The following is a 20,063-nucleotide window of genomic DNA, read 5'->3' as shown; positions in this document are numbered from 1 at the left end:
TATCAGAAACTCTGGAACTTCAACAAACATCCTACTCATGAGTGTGCTAAAGGGAAAGGCTCTTCAAAGTGGCAACCCAATCTATATCGTTTTCATCGATCTGGTACAAGCGTTTGACCAGGTAGATAGGGAACGCTTATGGGCGAAACTGGAATCTAAAGGCTGTCCGGAGTCAATTTTAAATCCAATCAAGGCTTTACATCAAGAAACATCAATCCGAGTTCGTCTAAGTGCAGACGGCCGACTCTCGGAAGAAATTGTAACAGCACGTGGAGTCAAGCAGGGTTGCCCTTTGGCTCCATCGCTGTACAACTCTTACATCGCCGATTATGAAGATTCCACTCTTACGATCAGACACTTTCCCCCGACAATGGGAGGGGAGAAGATAGACCGTCTACTGTACGCGGATGATATCATCCTGATGGATTTAACCCCTATAGGTCTTCAACGACAACTGGACAACATGGTAGCATATATGTCGAAAAACAACTTATGCCTTAACACCGCAAAGACCAAAGTGCTTACCCTGGGGAGACCCTCAAAGTGGAACTCTAAGTTTACTTGGCATTGTGATGGAAGGAAGCTGGAAAGAGTGGAAGCCTTTAAATACCTTGGGATTGTAATCAGTAACGATAAAGAGGAAAAACCCGCGCTTGAAACACTCTGGACAAAGTTAAAAAATCTCACAGCCCAAGCTAAGGCCGTGGACAAGAAACACGGCCGTTTTTCGATTGTACCCATCGTGAGATTTTACAAAGCCAAGGTTGTTCCTACCCTAGTTTATGGGATGGACGCAATGCTGCTAGCTCCGAACACCATCTGGGAGAAACTGGAAGCTTTTTTCTGGCGAAAGGTCCTCGGTTTAGCCCAATCCACTCCAATCGCACTAATAAGACGAGAGCTATGCATTTCCTCACTGTTGGCAATAAGACTGAGAGCCACCTTGATGTTATACCGCAAGGTAATAAACAATCCAGAAGTCAAAGTATTGGACCTCATACGGAAAGAACTTAACGAGGGAAACAATCGGGCGCTTGTAAGCTGGGAGCAATCCAACCGGAAAATGTTGGAAGAACTGGATCTTTCTGTTGAAACACTCATACACAATCCAAATCGAGTGTCGCAAAAACTTTTAGAAGCAGATTGGATCCATACCCAAGAAATGGCCTGGTCGTATTCCACCACAGCAAAATTACCAACTGCTCCAATGAAGCTAAACGACATGCGGGGCTATCTACTGAGGTTTCCAGATAAGAACTTAAGTCGTCTGTTCCTAAGATTTAAGCTGAACCAAATAAAAACCAACGAAATTTTGGCACTACGCAAGCAAGTACCATCAAGTTCCTGCCGCTTCTGCCAATCGATAAATGCCATCGAAAGCACAAAACATCTGCTAATGGAATGTACTGGGCTCAAAACGAAAAGAGATAGATACCTTGCAGTCCCATTGAAAAATTACCTCACCCTCGACGAAGAAAACCTCTGGATACTCCTGACGAACGGGAACAACATTAGATGCGTTATAGGAGTAACACTCTTCCTTAAATCCTTGACGCTCGAGTAGGAGGATTTCCCTTAAGGCTAAGCCTACTAAACAAAGACACTTCTAAAAAGAATTCGGACATTTGATATATGAAGACTATCATTCCTATATTTTTGTAAAAATTGTGATACAATTAAAAACAAAATAATAAAAAAAAAAAAAAAAAAAAAAAAAAAATGCACACTCATTTTGAGCTTGGCGATGGAGCAATTTGAGGGTATCCGGCCCACATCCTCAGTCCACTTCTCGCACACTCTTCAACTGTAGCGCACCTGAACAGAAATCCGAGAGGAAAATGCATTGTGATCAATGATGTGCAAATGTCAACAAGCTATAATAATGGTTGCCATTACACGGGAACCACTTGGAGGGTGCCTTTTTTGTGTCTTTTTTAAAGGTGGAATGCATAAGGATTCCACTACAGCAGTGCTGTAGAACTTCCCTGCAAACAATGCAGAAATGCACAGAGCCAGTTTTCTATTCTGTCCAGGCACATCGATCTAAAGTGGCCTAAAGGCGGAGAACTTGGTTTTGCATGTTTTAATGCATATGAGCCATTTTGTACCCCCTTAAAAATGAGCAGCTATGTGTGGTTAATCTAGCTGTCGATAACGACGCTCACAAAAATACAATGACACGATGGACACAGACTTAAGCAGAACAGTGAACATAGGCTTTATGCCTGCAGTCTGCAGACCTCAAACTAACGCACAAAAGAGCCATGCATAGGCAGACGCACAGTGCGTTGCGCTTCAGGAGGCGAGAACCACAACCACAGAACACCCTGCATGTAAGCAGTTGGGACAGGGGTATGCCAAGGGAGTGGTGGGTAGGTGGAGGGAGGAAGGGATAGGGTGCAGGTCCACAAAGAGGGATGTGGAAAGAAAAAGCAACCTTGCGAGGGGTGGTTACATTATACCAAAGTATAAAGAATGAACATATCGAATATATTTTATAACAAACATTTTTAGAGCATGCACTTTTTTGGGGCGGTTCCCCCGCACAAACCCCCATTTCTCACCCCTAAAAACCCACCCCAACCGTTTCCCAGAAATATTTAACCCTGTACCCCACCCTAAATGCAATTATAAAATGTTTTGTTATAAAATATATGATATATATTCATTCTTTATAAAATATGTTTGATATAAAGACGGCATACCGCGAGGGGTGGCCCTTTCTAGGCAGCCTTCCACAACGTTTCAGTTTAAAGAGCGAGATTCAGACCTAAATCCGCATACTTGCGATATTGCCGATGGGAGATAGCCAGTCTGTCTTTTTAGAGAGCATATTTTACTTTTAAAAAATATATACATTTTAATTTTTTTAAAGAGAGATATAGAAGGAGAGCAACTTTGTCCAAAGCGGAATCGGTTTACCAAAAAAGACCCTTCAGAAGTTCTGCATTCTTCAGGGTACAAAATTACGATTGTATGAGCAGGAGCTAAAAGCAGCTCCTGGGTATTCCGCATTAACCAGTGACCAGGAGCTGCCACTAGGACAAGGCTCTAGTACATAGTGTTCCGCAAATCTAACTTCCAAATAAGATGCAAACAAGTCATTTTGTTCATATGTATTACCCCATGTGCTTTTAATGTCATATAGATGTATCCTATTATTTATAGATTGGCCCAAAAGCACAGAGTTAAATTCACATAGGTGTCATCAGATAGCCAGAGGAGCCAAAAGTAGCTTCTGTTTACTGTTGGCGTCAAGCTAACCCGGCTCATCTAAGCTGCAAGCAGAAGCTAAATAGCTCCCAGGTACCCTCATTTTTTAACCCTGGTGGCACAAATAGTCTGTTCACAAGACTAACTAGTCGTGTTTAACGCCATCCCATATCTGGTTCACACCTTGAAATGAAATCCTCTAATGCACCGTTGTGTTAAATGAGGAAGAAGGGGAAAATACTGGAAACGAGATACTGCAAGAACACAAATAATCACCAGCTCGGAGCAGGCTTCTTAGCACTGGCTGTATTATACAAAGGTCTAGCTATTGCCACCACAGTTGCCACCACAAAAGCCTCGCGTTGCGCCCCTGTAACTGTCCATGTTTGTTTTTGAAATTACCTCGAAAGACACCTCAGTTCCTGAACGTTTGTTTCCAAAACTATCTAAAAATGTGCAACATAAAAGCTAACAGTTTACATTGCTTGTCAGCTTGGGTACTTTAGGACGTGATTGACCACCGATGTTAATTTTGTTGCATGAACAAGATGACTGGATACATGGCTTCTGTGACCTCTGCTTTTCGTGAAGAGCTGGTTTGGCTCCAAAAGTTGTGTAGTTTAGACAGAACCCCAGTGTCACAGCCATATTTGTAGAGAGCGAAACAAACCTAAAAAGTGCTACATTTTCTGGATGTAACTTTTATTTTTAGTTTATTTTATTTAACTTCGGAAAGATAAAATCGTATAATTGAAGGAAAAAAATGTATTACAAAAAATACATTGAAGGGTTTTAATTGTTTCTTTCTTTCCTGCAATAATGTATTTCTCACAAGCCAGCTAACATCTTTTCATGTCTAAAAGTAACAGGAAAAGTAACACAAATTTGCACACAAAAAATAAAACATTGTGATTTGAAACACAAAGCTATGGAGCGTCTACCCCAGGGGAACCAGAGTGCCACAACACAAGTTTAAAATCTGCTGGGTATGGGAGGTCCACAGAACTGGGTTGCTGTGCAGAACAGACTGTCTCCTCCACCAAGTTGTAATCTACTAACCAGGCAGAAAAGGTCACTCAACCGTCCGTTTTCTATACACACACAGCACACCATTTCTTACCCGCCAAGACTCGATTATAACTCCCAAGTTCAACCTTTGAGGCCTGCTAGCCACATCAAACACACTTGGAGCTGCATTGACCGTCAACACCCAACCTCAGATTTCGCTTTCAAGTATGGTGACACACCATCAGTGGGCTAAGAGTTGATTGATAAAAGCCCCAAGCCAATTCCAGCATGCTTTGTCCAACATCTAACCAGATCTCTGCTCTATGAGCAGGATAGGCTTAGACGATGGGGAGAAGCATAAAACCACCACCTTATTTTTGGTCATCAAACTTCTCTAGCAAACCTGAGAGATGGAGCTTGGTTTTCCCTGTCCTTAGGGGACCCCATGCCACTGTATACTCAAGCAGGCATAAAAACAGTTTACAAGTTTGCCAAACCAAATGAAGCTTCTTTTCGTTTGGGTAATGGCAAGTCCCTGCAAGTTAAATTACACTCACAAATCCAACAAACATCTTTGAAAGTTCATTGTGAACCAAATTATACTAAAACCTCATTCTAAAATGGCAGCTCCTGTTGCCTCCACAACATTTGATAACGAGGAACATGTATGTTCACTCTTGCTCACTAAGCAAGTCTTCAAACCCTGAACAGCACAAATCTTATGCTTGCTACTACTGTGAATGACTTCAGTGTGGTGACAACAAAAGTTGCATAGAGGGGTGGGGAATGAGGAGTTAGAGGCAAACAACCTTTGCATTGTAGATGGTATGAGTGATAGTACTGCGAGCAGGCATCTGCTGGGAACAGCAGGCTTGTGGAATACTATTAATATAATAGTTAAATATGCTTAATTTAAAATTGAGTGAACAACGAATGAGTTTGCCAACGCTAAGCAAGATCTAGGACACACCAGAGAACAAGATGAACATCTGTAATGACATTTGGCGTACTTAGGATGATAATTATTTAGAGGTGGTCTTAGGGAAGAATGAGTGCAGGCCAACTGGTGTGGGACTACACAAGACTTCTCATGGTATTCAGTAACCCACCGTTTAATATAGACCTGTACTACACAAGTTGACAGTGTGACTGAGCAGCCAGGCTCATCTCAAGAGAGGTCATGTGAGCTGTGCAATGAAACCAGTAAATCCAATTATCCAATTATACACAAAGTAATATAATACATTTATTTATACACAGATATTTAAAGCATTCTTTAAAAAGCAATAAGCTTTAACATTAATCCCAAATTAGGATTCAATTCAATAGTGAATAAAAGAGGTGAGTAATTCATTCATATGTTACACATGTTCCATCACCCTGAGATGACGTCATTTGAGGTCAGTATAGCTTTTATATAGTATCACCTTTGCAATATTGAGTTTTTCAAGGAAGGTTGGGTTAGGGTTAGATCAGAACCGGCTGGGGATGCAGGCAGTATATTATCCCAGCATTAAAGTGTTCAACATTTAAAACCTGTAAGGGAACAAGCACTCCCAAAGCCAATAGGTTCAGAAGGAGGCTTTTAGGGAGCCAAGACAGTCCATGGACAAAGTCAAAGTTCTGATGCTCTTCTTCTTAGAAATATGTTCTTAAATAGTCAGTGATCAAAAATGAAAACACACCAACTCAAGAGGAGTCACCTTTGAAAGTGCAAGCTGTAAGGCCAATGCAGGTAAGTGGAGGTAAACTTAGTGTAGGGTTAAAAAAAATAATAATAATAAATAAATTTAAAAAAAAAAAAAAAAAAAAAAAAAAAAAAAAAAAAAAAAAATCGCACTCCCAAAGATAGGAAGCAACCCAAATGGCAAAAGGATAAAATACCCCAAGCCTCACAGTACCTTGAAAATGAAGAAAAGGGTTGCCTTCCCATAAGCAATGTAGTAGACCCTTGTTCTGGTACTTGGTCATGGTGACGAAAGGGAGGACTTCTGGCGGGCTCCAGCAGCGAGAGGGAGAGAGAGACTCAGCAGCAATGGATTTCGGTCGATTCAGCAGCTCTTTGTGGTTTCGGTGCCTTTTTCTCAGCGCCAATGAAGAATGAAAAGCTCAGGTTACGATTTCCTTGATCCCTCGGTCCTGGACTCTGGTGGGGAGGGAGGGGGGCGGACTCTAACGTGCACATGGATTTCTTGTTTCAGGAGGGTCCGCTGGGTGCCCACGAAGATCTGGCTGGATTCGGAAGACAATGCACTCACAAGTGGTCGAGTTAGCCCAGAACTGGGCTTCTGCAGCCTTGGAAAGTCGCAGCAAGTCAGTGGTTGCGGCAAAATAGAGTTTGTTGTGGCTAGTTGGTTCCACCGGCCTAAGGGAGGAAGGCGTCCTTTACGGGGATTCCCGGTTTGAAAACGGGGTGTTGCTAGCCTCTCGTCTTCTGCTTCGGATGTTGTCCTCCAGTGGTCGGCTCTGCTCCTAGTCCCAACAACCTAGCTTTTTATGCAAGTTCCCATTCATTCACAGCCCTAGGCTGTCAATCACACAGCAGGGTGTCTGTCCTCCAGGACAGCCAGCGGGTCAATTGGAACTGGTTTCAATCAGGCACACCTAGAGGCAAAAGACAGAAGTTTCGGGACCCTCCCTCACTTCCTGCCTTTTCAGACACACTGGAGCCTGGTTGGGCTTCAGGGCTCAAATCCGCCAAAGGCAAACTACACAAGGGACAAACCTGATGCAAACTACAGAAGAAACTAACTAATAAGAAATGACAAAAAAAGAAGACATGCCATTTTGGGAAAATGGCCACCCTTGTGTGCAGCACTGCAGCTGAGGTATCAGCCTGCAGATACATGACACTAGGTAGTGAAAAAGAAACCACTGCTGGACCCATAAAGTAAACGTAAGTAAGACAGGGGTCATCTTACTTAGTCTTGGGAACAGTAGTTCACCCAAGAAAATGTAGTTCAACATTAAGAGATCTCCAAGAGAATTCTCAGTGGCACTGCCCAAAAGATCTGTGTGTCACAATGCAAAAGCAGATGCCTATGGAGTTTACCAGACTGCATAAAACAGTAAGAAACATAGAAAACCAGTCAAAAAACACACAAGTGAGTGAGAAAAAGGTCCCCCTAGCTCGGGAGTACAAATTAAAAAGCCTCGAATCCAGCAAAAAAGCTGGGGGTCTCTATGGTTAAACGGGAATTGGCACAGAAATGAAAATTCTCCCTAACAGGTGGAACAAAAGAGTCTGTGGCATGCGTTTGGTCCATTAATCACCAACCTGCCCCAAATAGCAAAAAAACAGAGGCAAATCAGCACAAACCAAGTGTGTGCTCTGCTTTGTAAAAAAGATCAATGACCATTCAAAACGTTAAGTGGATCAACATCAGTATTTAGAGCCTATGTTCCTCAAGTCCACACTCGGCCAGCATTTTCACTGTCTGTACTGCAAAACGTTGACCTGTCGATATCACTGCATTTAGGGTTTGAAATTGGAGGGGTGTTGAGAACTACTAAGCTCCTAATTTTAGCCCAGAATAACCTGGTTAGCCAGATACCCAAAACTCCCAGGAGGTACTTTTAACTCTCGAGGCCAACTGGTGCCATACAAACATACCCATGTGACAGTAACTGTTTATCGGCATGTGTATTAAGGAGCATTAGGAAACCTCCAGAAGACATTTGAAGCATATGGGTAAAATATATAAGATTAAGTTATAGTTTGCATTTCCTGTGAGTGTTACATTTGCAGCACACTATATACTAGATCTTCATACCCTAGGGCTAGCTCATGCTTACGAGCTGATGCCTGACACCCAGGATCTGCTATTAGCACCTGCTTATCAATTCTTTATAATCGATCTCTGCTGTATGGTTTACAAGTGCACAAGGTTTGATTATTACACCACCGAATAAATATTTACTTATGACTGGTTCAGGAATTTTTACACTCTCAGAATGCCCCTTTGGCAATGACATTACTCGCAGAAGGTGCCTTCCTGTGCGGCACGTTTCCTTGGACTACAAAATAATTTGGCACGGACCATTCAGAAGAGTTACCACAAAGATTGCCGGTTGAAGTGATAACGAAAATGCCATCAGAGTGTACAAAAGCAACTGTTGGTCATCAGCGAAAAATATTGGGTTCACATAGGACTTTCTTGTTGTAGGGTGGATTCAACTCTAAAGTGAGCACCCACGCATGAGATTATAAAGTTAAGACTGAAATGGAATCAGCAAATTAACTCTACATGGAGCTAGGAATCTACTTACGGCAGAATCGTTTCTTTGCTGTGCAACGTTATTTGGAAAAGTGATATTGGTTAAGTAAATTGACATTTTCTGGGAATAAAATGGAGGAAATAACCTTTCTTTCTATTTGACTTTGATGGGTAAAACAACTCAATCCCTGAAATTCAGAGTCACATTGTACACCATGTCCGGAAACCTAGATACTGTTTGCCCCTGTGAAAGCATGGGGAAATAAACACATGGCCACTTTCAGATACGAATATGCCCTGCACAACTTTGGATATTAGGGCAAACTATTTTAAACATTTCTTCCAGAAAGTTCCAAATTACAGGCCATGCCCCCCCACCACCCCATTCTAGTTCCATAGCTTGTAAATATGGGTCCCCAAATTGCTGTCTGGGATTTAATTCATTCTTGGCACATTGATCCAAACGCACCAGAGTTATTGTACTCACTTTATGTTGGTCATTTTAAACACCCAAGGCAGGTAGGGGAGTCAACAGCTCCATACCACTCCACCAAGTTAGCTCTTAATTTCAGGGTGTACTCTGCTCCCAAATCCCTCCTATACAAACCTGCTTGTCTTGGGAAAGGCTTCAGCGCTTGGCTCCTTTTAGAAAGGACGCCATTAAGGACGATTTCCATCGGCTAGATCATGTGTAACCCCCATCATTTCTCTTCCTCTTCTCTAAGAACTCTCCGAACTGTCTCAACTTCCTAAGAGTTAAATTGCAAATACCTCACAAAACTCCACCCATTCAGCATTATTTGATGCAGCACTTTCACATTTCAAGTTTGAGCAAATGATACATTTTCATTATGTTGCCACTTGTATCCAAAATGTCCGAAGTACACGTGCTGACCAATAAACTAGAACAAGTACTTCCATTTAATAGGGTGCTTTTCATAAATGGATGATGCCTTGTTGCTCTACTACGTCAGGGGGTAACCTGTACATCTGTTCTTCTCGAGTATGCATTACATGCATCCTGAACTCTTGACATTGCCCTCTTCTTAAAATAGGTGGCTCCACACGAGTTCTGAATGCGAAATGTAATCAGGTTATATTTCCTGTATTTTCCATGCAAGCAGTTTGTTCAGATTACACATCTGTGCCTATGCATCTCTGTAAAATGGTCAGACACTCATACATAGGGAGGTCTGGTCTACATAAAACGGACATTCACACTTGCATTGAGTGACCTCGGCCTAAACACATCTCAAATTAATCTATAGTTCAACAATTAAATGTAGATGGCAACCCTTCTGTGTTATTCTTATCGACCAAGACAGTGATGTAGGCCTTATCAACAAGTTTAACTTACGTAGCACATTGAACGGTCATCTTCTTGCAGAATATTTAAATAAAATGACTTTGAAGTCTGCTTTTCGTGTAATATGGTTGCACAAACAAAACTCTGCGCACCAGCTAACAGTATCGTTTTGAAAGGCAACACTTCTTCCCATTGTATTTGACATTAAGTTACAGGCAAATAAAAACGCGCGTTGTTTAAGCACGAGGCAAAAATTCAAGGTGCAAGCTACTAGCCAACCATAAAAAAAAAACAAAAAAAAAAAATAATAAGTCATTCGCCACCTCAATTCTAAATCCTAAACATACTCACAGCACACCATTTCTTATTCGCCAAAAGTCAAATATCACTAGCCAGTGGCTTGTGGAGAGCACATATGTTGTACCCTGGTTTAAGGAAATGCATAACATTTATTCAAATATGTTAAAAGCTGCTTATAATTTGCAGACAATAACTGCTTAAAATACTCACTAGGGCTCACCTGGTCCCTCCAGAACACCAGGATATGGGACAAGCCCCAGCCATGACATTTTAGGCATGAAGAGGGAGCACTACGTACCGACTGGAAAATTAACATCCTCTGCTCAGCAGGCTCTACTGTGAAGAGAGTAGACCAGGGGTCTGCAACCTTTGGCTCTCCAGATGTTTTGGACTTGAACTCCCATCAGCCCTAGCCAGCATAGTCAAAGGTGAGGGATCATGGGAGTTGGGAGTCCAAATGACATGGCGAGCCAATGGTTGCAGACCCCTGGAGTAGACACTGGTCGACATACAAACAACTTGTCATCCATCTCCTTGGGCCCTAAGAGCACCAAACTGCAAGAGGCAGAGGTAGAGCTAAGCATCATCTGGTACTTCCCCTTGTTCTGACCAAAAGGCAGGACCCCACAAAAGCACATGTTAAGTTCAGCACCATGTGCCCCCATAGGACTTACACCCCACTATCAACTTGCACGCATGAGCCGCGTTCTAGTGCTCTGCCATGAATTTTAAGCAGGAGTTTCATTTCTGGTTGGTGGTTTTGAATATCAGCATTTGTACTGTACCCATCATTATTGTAGTAGTAGTCTTAATGCACTGGGGCTTGTAGGGAAAGCAGTGTTATGGTGCCCTGGCAATAACCAGACACTGATCTGCTGGGAGGACAGGAAAATGGAAAAGGCAAGACGAAGTATCAATGAAGATTTGAATAGAAGAGGCAGGATAACAATTTTGAAAAATTAGAGGACGGTGGGGTGAAAGGGTTTGAACACGTAGGTAAGAATGGGCAGTTACTCAATGGAACAGATGGGATGTGGACCGGAAAGAGGGAAATACAACATTGTGGGTTAACAATTCACTTCCCATTGATGGCAGTTCCCAGTACACTGAAAGGCGATACTAGAATAAGCAAAGCACAATTGTGCGATGGATCTGAGGTGTGCTCAGGTATGCCACTTAAGTACGCTGGCTTGACTGTCAGGTAACGTCTTTGGCTGTCCCATGCCAATCCCCAGGAAACAGTCTGGGATTCCAACCCAACTGTCAACAGACTGAGCCTAGAATTTGCTCTGAAGGTGAATGGAGGAAAACAAAAAGGAGGGAAGGTCTGGAGGGGGCAAAAAAAAACTTAAAACAAAAAACACAAACAAATAAAACCATGCCCAAGTCCCATACTTGCATTGCCTCACTGTGAGGGAGAGTTGATTAATGCGAGCGAGGGGCGAAGTGCAAGGGAGGGGATGGCCGTCACACGTTATGCAACAAAGCATCACTATAGTGGCCCCACATTGCCCACGTCCATCCAATTAGTAAACCCAGATGATTGTTCTCCCCAAGAGGTAGTGGAAGGTATAGTTAGTACTGTTAAACACAGGATGCATGACCATGGGAGTTCAATGTGCAGTTTGTTGGGGTGGTCGATAAAGGTCTCAATGGAAAAGAGGGGTTTGCGTTGCACGCACCATATTGGTGACGGTGATGTTGCGACTCAGCATGTAACTAGTCTAGTTAATGAGAATGGGGCGAGTGTTGATACATTTTAGATTCACAAGCAGTCTGCCAATGCAACATGAACACAATATAGTTGTGTGGCGTGCCACATAGCACCTAAAGATGGGAAGCAAGGTTTTTCATATGTGCACGCAAGAAAGGAGATTTGTTTGGCACAGTTGGGGAACAAGAGGTACATAGTGAATACACAAATCTGAATACCGCAGGTCCCCTCATAGCAAGGGGTTGTGGAAGCTGCAAAAACAGGGGTGCAAGGCATAAAATAAGCGGTATCACATCGCAAATTGCGATACAATTAAGCCCCTTTGCTGTTTGTGTTCATAATCATGTCGCAGTTACTGCAATATGATTTTCACAACAAAAAAAAAATGGTTCCTTTAAAATGCCTGCGTCTGTGCACAGCGTGCACTGCAGACGAGGCAGGCAGAAGCACCCAGCTGGGCTCAAAACATTGTATCAATGTGAGCCCAGCCTGGGTGCTACGTCACGTGAGAGGAGGATCTCCCCCCCCCCCCCCTCTCAAACGCGACTCTGGCTTCCACGGTAAGGAGGTTTGGGTGGGGGAGCCGGGCCCTTTTTATAAATGTATCTGTTGGGTGCTGGGTGTAAGTGTCCGGGCGAGAGAAATATTCTCAGCCACTTACACCCAGTACCCGCCGTAATGACACAGCCTTGTGCTCGTAGAAGGCCTCTTCTACGAGCACAAGGCTGCGCTATTACGGTGGGTGCTGGGTGTTACGGAGCAGGTGCTCTCGAACACCCAACACCCATACCTGCCTACGTTTTGAAAATCAAAATTCCTGAGATTTATGCCCTGCCCACAGCGAGTCACAAAACCGCGCTCTGCCCACATGTCAAAAAGGTAAACTGTTGTAATGTAATGTGACGTCAGAAATTTGCGGTTCAAATTGAAATATGCATATTTCATTAAATTGCCTTTTCACAACCACCCAAATTGCATTGGACAAAAGGCATTTGCATGTAAACTCCAAGAACCAATACAAAGGCTTTACCTGAATTTTGCAGTACCGAAATTGGACATTTCACCTTAGTTGTTTTTCATCAGGTTAGGTAGGAGGGCACAAGGGACACTGCCCCCCCCCTCCAAGTTACACAACTGGTCATACAGTGAAGGTCATTAAATAAGAGTACATTATAGACGCCAGGGTGCAGGACCAGATATAGAACCATGGAGGGGACTCTGATGTGGGCTCACCGGCCTCCCCACTGCTGATGGTGGAAACAGTGGGGCGGGGTCGGACTGGGGCATACAATTGTCTCGGGCACCAACCGAAAAAGTGCTCCACAGTGAATCAATTCCTTTTGTGAAATTGTTTGAATAATCCATGGGGGAGGTGAGGCAAATTGTACATTTTAATTCAGCAACACTGGTCAAAACTATTAGGCCAGTTTGATGAGTTACTGGACTCCCGTAACTCATCAAACTGGCCCACATTGGCCAATAAGGTGGCTCACTTTGGCCCAATAAATATGGGCCCACACAAGCATTTTGCGTTCTTGGTTTAGCCATTAGCCTATTTCTCTAAATAGGCTAGTCCGAGCAGCCTGCAGTGGTGCATGGAGGCTAGTTACCTTATTTATCACGAGGCAAGCAGCCAGAGCCAGTAGGAAGCTTTACACTAGCCAGTCTGCAGACTGGAACCATGGGGGCAGTTGCTGGACCTCCTCCCCCCACAAGAGGCTTGAGGCCTCACATGTTCGTAAAGACGAAAGGCCCCAAAGCTGTCCCCGATTGCTGGACTGGGTGTTGGCAAGTGGCTGCGCTGGCATTTGTTCAGTAGTCGATTCTCGAGTCCCCCCCCCCTCCCTCCAGAGTGAGTGTGCATTGATGTGGGTAGCCGCTAAAGGAGTTGCTTTTTGCCTATTTTGTAGGAATTGGTCTGCAGTGTAGAGGAAGAATAGGCAGAGAGGACCTTCCCACTTGATAACGGCGCTGAGAGGTAAGCCTAGCCCAACGTTTTATTCTAAAAATATCTTGCAGCGAACCTTTACATTTTACAGACATTGCACTGATGTTATACTTCAGGAGGTACATAGAAATCATTTCTGCATTCTTGCTAATTCTATATCTTGGGGTACAACTAATTCTGGTGACTTTCAATATTAGTACAAAATTCCTAATCAAATGAGTGCATTTGCTAATCAAATAAAATTTTATTAGCAAAATCTGCTAATCAATTTTTGAAAACTAATTTATGCCTTGGGGGTGGTGAGAAACTCTAACCAGGAGAGCTGGAGGAAGGCAGCTAACTGGCAGTTGCGATAACATCAAAATGGTCAGCTGCGAGCAGGCAAGGGTTTTACAACCTGGTACTATTATGGAGATGAGACGGATCTTTTTTAATTACATGGGAGCCTGGGAGCCTGATATTCAGTGAGCAGGGAAGTCCGGCCACCTGGTAGGGTCAGTTTGGTGACAAGTATTAAACCCAGTGCGAGGGGTGATTAAGGGCAGAGTGGACCAATGGTTTATGGGTTTCAATCAGGTTCCCAGGAATTTCCAGGCTGTGGAGAGAGGTCATGAGCACGGAAATTGTAGTTGTTAGAAATTAGCGTGAAATGAGGACGCCAGCAAGACTGGGCGGATGCTTATTGCTGGTTCAAAGAGAGCTTGTTTGTTTATCTCCCTCCTAGTATTGTTGAAGTATCCTTGGAAAAGCCGTGTGCATCATGGTCAGGTTTAGAGGTCCCCAACCAGTTGGAACTTGAAGTAAATTAGGATTGGTATGCGAAGATGTAACCACACAATGCCATGACCTACTAAGGAAAGATCCCGAAAGGGGTGTGCTGTAAACACGAGAAAGGGGTGTGCTGCAAATGTAAGTTGAAAGGGGAAGGTGGTTAAATAAAATATTTCCAATGAGAGGGTGGGAACTGAAAGGCATACGATTCTTTGTATAGGGTTGACCAATCATGTTTGGGGATGACTTTGTAATGAAATACGCGGGAGTGTGTTAACTGTTGTGGTTCAGGGAAAATCTGGGTAGTTTGACTCTAAGGAGTCATCTAGTCCCTTCCTGCCGTTTGTACAATAAAAAACTTGCTTTACGGAAAAATGTGCACTTGCTTCTTAAAAGGTGGGCCTATTTTTGGATTAAGGAGATCGGAGATCCACCCACACAAGTAATATATCCAATTGGTATGTTTACCTTTCTAAACATCTGCTACAGAAAAAAAAAACTATTATAATATAGTCGACTCCCCACCGCAATGCAACCCTGCAAGAGGGGCCATTGCATAATAGTTGTACCCTCATGCAAGTGCTTAAATAGGGCACTGAACATGCTTAACTGGGGGTGGGACAAATATCGTTGGATGGTGAAATTGAACAAACCTGGTATAAATCTGGAAGGGAATGCCATAAAACGACAGGGTTCCGTGCCCAACTGGGGGCATGTAAACATAATACAGCATTTTGCCAATACACAAACTCATCCATATCGCACTTGCACTCCAAAGATCCAACTTTGTGCTCATCAATGCACACTACATTACTCCAAGCTGCATACAAATACGCCCTTATATGGGACAATGTCTGATCCCTATCAACATCCAAAAGGTCCGTGTAGCCTAGGAAAGCAGGTCTGTCCATGCAGTCTCGCCAGAGCCCCAAGCCCCTCCTCCCCCAGGCACCCTTCCAAAGACCATGGCCAGGCCCTAATCTGACGGATGCATTTTGAAAGCTAGAAGACTAGAACAGGAAGATCCACCATTGTCGTCCTGTCAAAACCCTATCGTACCCCCAGCCCCAAGCAACCCTGCCCAGCTCCTACAAGCTCTTATATTGTGCAAAAAATAATTCTCCTTAATATGTCTCTGAAATTATTGACTGCATATTACTCATCGTGTGCCTTGAAGATAAATTACTTCTGGTTACAGATTTCAATCTCTGCTTCATGTCACACCTAAGCAAATTACCTTGAGACCACCCTATCAGACCTAAAATTTGAACCTGCAATCACTGTTTCCACTCAAAGTAAGTGCAACACACTAGAAAGGACTTTGTTTTGTAATAGGAGTTGAAGTATGATTAATGATATCACTCTCGGATGGTCAGATCTAGCTACCATACTACGCATCAAGAAACGGATCTTGAAAGAGTTAGATCCCCAAGTCAGTCGGTAATATTCTTGAGAGATGCACAACAACAACAAAAAATTAAATTTAAAAAATTAAATGTTTCTTATCTCACATTGATTGCTAAGAAACCATTTCCTCTTGTTCTTCCAATAGACAAGCTCTATTTTGGCAGACCTATAAAGCTGCTGTTTTATCAATTGTGAACCTCGCTGCACCCTGAAGAGCAAGCCAGCCAAGGCCTATAGCATGCAAAGCCTATTATACAACTCAGAACTATGCTCGCAAGTCACCAAATCAAAGCACTTGAAAGTGAAGGAAATAATACCACTTTTCCATTGCTGCACAAAAATTAAAGACGCCTAAAAACATAAATTGGCCAGTATCTTGAAAAAGTTCTATGCCTCACAGATTAATTCTATAATGGCACGCATTAGCAAACCTGGAAACAGTCTATTGCTGCCACCCTTCTTCCAACACCTTCAGAAGCAGGGCACAACGATAAAGTTTTAAGGCAAAGATAAGAGCAGTGAGAGTGAATATCTCATCCTCCCCACCCTATCTTTACAGCAACCTACCCCATCTATGCTAGCCCCGAGTTCCACCAGAACTCTTTTAACCCCATTTTCTTAAGGCAAACTATTAAATACAGAAATTAAGGAATCTGTCACATGATTACCTGACATTATAGATTTCATACATCTTTTTCAGCAAAGCATGTATTCTCTTGAGCCAAAAGAGTGTGCTTGTCACCACGTTAATTTTAAAGAATGGTCCTTAGACCAGACAAGTGATGCCAATTATAAACCGGTTATAAACGTCCCATCCATGATTAGGATACAGGACAAGGCAGCGTTGATCCTACTTAGACTTTGGTTGAAGAACATCAGCTTCTGGGCAAATGGATATTCAGACCTTGTAAAGATAACAGCCCTTTCCCTCCCCCCCCCCACACTTCATCTCGCCATCCTACTCACCAGACTGTACAAGATGAGCGGGGTGCTGGAAGATAATCCTCCATTTCCCTGGTTACTTTCAAATCCTCATCAAATGTGTACTACAATGTACCCCAGGATGCATCCCTCTGGCCCCTAGTGTTTAACATCCATATCAAGGACCTTCATGACTTCCAATTAAAGGTGCAAGACAAACTTAACAATTACAGTGACATCCAAATCATGTTTAGCCTGCCCGGGTACCAGCTACACATAAGAAGAAAGCAAACAAACTATTCATCACCATCAAAGTATGGATGTACAACAACTGGCTCAATCACAATCAATCAGTTTAAGACTAAGGTCCTCCTCCACTCGGTTCATGCTGGCTTGACACTCAAATGTACCCTAGTTTTCATTTAGCAGCACTATTGCTGACGTCGGAGCGGGAGCACAGAAGGAACCCATCTATCAGGCCTCTGGGAAAATTCCCCATAGGAAGTGCCAACTAGAACTGATACAAAGGCATATTAGACTTTTTATTTTAACAATACTGTGATAACCTCAGTAGCGTTATTATTTGTACTGTGACAAACCCAAGGAGTTTGTCACTTCTCCCCAAACTGGGAGCCACTCCCTTTGGGACTAGGGAGGCAAGTCTGGTGCGCTTTAACACCCCCTAGGGGGCAAGTTAAGCGTAATACATCTGAAGGAAACGCCCTCTTTAGGAGACAGATGACAAATCACAATCCTTCCCCACCAGACATCACAACAATGTGTTAGAAGTTGTGAACTACATGGAAGGCCAGGCATTACGTCAGCAGTAAAGTATATTGCGGTAATCCAAAATTAAAATAACTTTTTTTAAAAAGTGTACAACAAACAAAATGTTCCACGCTTAACTCGGAAGAACAATTACTGACTAGCACCCCCGAAGTACTATGCACGACTAGCATAGTTAAGCATGTTTTTAATTATCGGGAAAAAAGATAATACTTCATTGGGTGGCACCTTACTTTAACCAAGTGTTGACCGTAGAACAATGTACTATTGTAGAACAGTTCACAATGTGTCAAAACGTTCTCAATAAACTAGTGATAGAAAACAAAAACAACACATACTGCCGTATAGCAGCTGAACACGACATGATCGGGTGAACTTTAGTTAGACGTATTAACTGCATCACCAAACGTCCACGCATATCGGCAGCTTGCGGAAGCCTTGGTGTTATGGACTTAGTAATGTTTGTTTTGCAACAAGTCCCACTGACAGGTCGATCAGACTCGGGCTTTGGGACGGAAAAGAGCTCGACTTAATCTTCGCTTACACAAAAGCAACGACTGAACAACAGTTTGAAATGACTGCAATATAATAAAAGGCCTGTGGTCAGCTGGAAAACATTCAACCGGGAAGGACTGGTTTGTCAAAGTGATGTTAAGAGACTAAGCCAAGGCTGCGTCATGCACACTAACATCAGAAACGATCAGATCATTTTCAGTAACCCCAGACGATCACCGCCCCCACCCCGCCGCGGTGGAAGCAGAGCTAAGGCAAAGGGTAGCCGAGGAAGGGCGTGTGTTAACAAAGCCCAGACAACGTAAACCGATCTGCTACCTATGGAATTGTAAACAATGACCCGAGCAGCAAGGATCGAAGCACGACGCACGGGTAGATCATACCCGCTCTTCCGGCATCAACACCACGCCTCTAAACACAGACGTAAGAAGGAACAAACAAGAGCGAGCACGGCACCATACTAAACTCGCTACAAAACACAACGGCCCCGCCACCCTCAAGTACCTTGCTCGCTCTGGCCTCGGCAGTATGTGTTCAGAGTCTCTGTGCGTATGTGCACACCGCCCACCTTCATGAATTACACAACCCCAAGGGTGCCGCGTCCCCTCACTGCCCGTCCTGTTCGCGGCACTGTGGGAAGAAGAGGGGTGTATGGCCTCTCCCCTCCCCGGGGCTGCGCAACAAGAATGCTAAGGGTTCAGCAATGCTGAAACTGCGCCGACAACAGACTACTGGAGCCCACCCAAGCAGAGTAACACGGCACGAAGGCTGTACGTGCGCCTAGCAATTTCACTAGTTCTTTAATAGGGTGTGGGGTCATGCCAATCTCGGGTTAGATGGGCTTTCCGCACATTGCATGGTATAGGGGCCCGGGCCCTTTACTTGGATCCCCATCATATGTGGCCCAGAGGTGAGATATGGCCCTACTCTAAACGTATCCAACGTCTACTGAAGCAATAAACACCACTTTAACAAGGGGTAAGTAAATCCTCCAACAATCCTGCGCATTTACCTAACTGCAGGAGTCAATCAAAACCATCTCCAAAGCCCGGATTTTAAAAGTTTCAGGCAACACTAACCTGCAACATATGAAACAAATCATGGTCACAAAACAGGTGAAGACGAGAAGGAATCTGTGACCAATGATTTTCAAAGAAGTGGAGGCAACTCGTTTTATGCCCAGGACAACAAAGCGGAGGTGAAATGCACGTGAGGTTAAATAAGACCCTTCTAAAATGGGTTGCTTTGTGCGTTCCAGTAGATGCATAGCTATCAACTACATGGATATATTCCAACAGAGGGTTCTGGGAGACTTCTGACAAACGAGAATTAATCTAGATATATGTGGAATGTCACTCAGAACCCCAATGTGAAATGTACATTGTAGCTTAAATCTATCCAACAACAAGGTTGTGTATGCCCGTTTGACCCCCTTGCACTCACTGTAAACTGTGTATTGTGGCAGTATGAGGGAATTATACAACATAAATATTACCAGTTTCCTTCTACCCTTACCCCAAGACGCCTTCCCAAAAAAAAAATAGAAGGAAAAAAAGCAATGCAGAGCAAATGCTGCATTCCCCTGCCATGATGTCACAGCAGTTCATTATGAATTCCATACCCTCTGCCAGGACATAACAGTAGTTGGCTACAACATTCAGAAAGCCAAGTCGTTTCTAATAGCTTCTTTGCACAACATACCAAACGCAACACTGAGGGCAAAAAAAAAAAATGCACGCACTCATCAGTTGGTACACATTTCGATAAAACCTCAACCCTCCTCGCAGTGTACTCCCACAAACTCTAGACCTGTGTGTGTGGACCTAGCAACCAGAGTTATAACTCGGAACGACCGAGGCGTTTACACTTATATACAGACACACACTCTCTCTCTCTCTCTCTCTCTGTTAACCCATTCTTGTCAAAACATTCGGTCAAAACATTCGTATTACAAGAGCA

General features: G+C 43.4%; 1 protein-coding gene across 2 annotated transcripts in view; it reads right to left on the bottom strand.

Annotated features, from left to right (window-relative positions):
- Nucleotides 1-20,063, bottom strand: part of HIPK3 (homeodomain interacting protein kinase 3) — a 754,208-nt gene that overhangs the window by 695,717 nt on the left and 38,428 nt on the right. The gene's annotated exons all lie outside the window — the stretch shown is intronic.

The sequence above is a fragment of the Ambystoma mexicanum genome, chromosome 11 (genome assembly GCF_040938575.1).
Source record: "Ambystoma mexicanum isolate Mex_15411 chromosome 11, UKY_AmexF1_1, whole genome shotgun sequence".
NCBI lineage: Eukaryota > Metazoa > Chordata > Amphibia > Caudata > Ambystomatidae > Ambystoma > Ambystoma mexicanum.
Note: the sequence above shows the minus strand (reverse complement) of the source record. Positions and strands in the feature narration are given on the sequence as shown.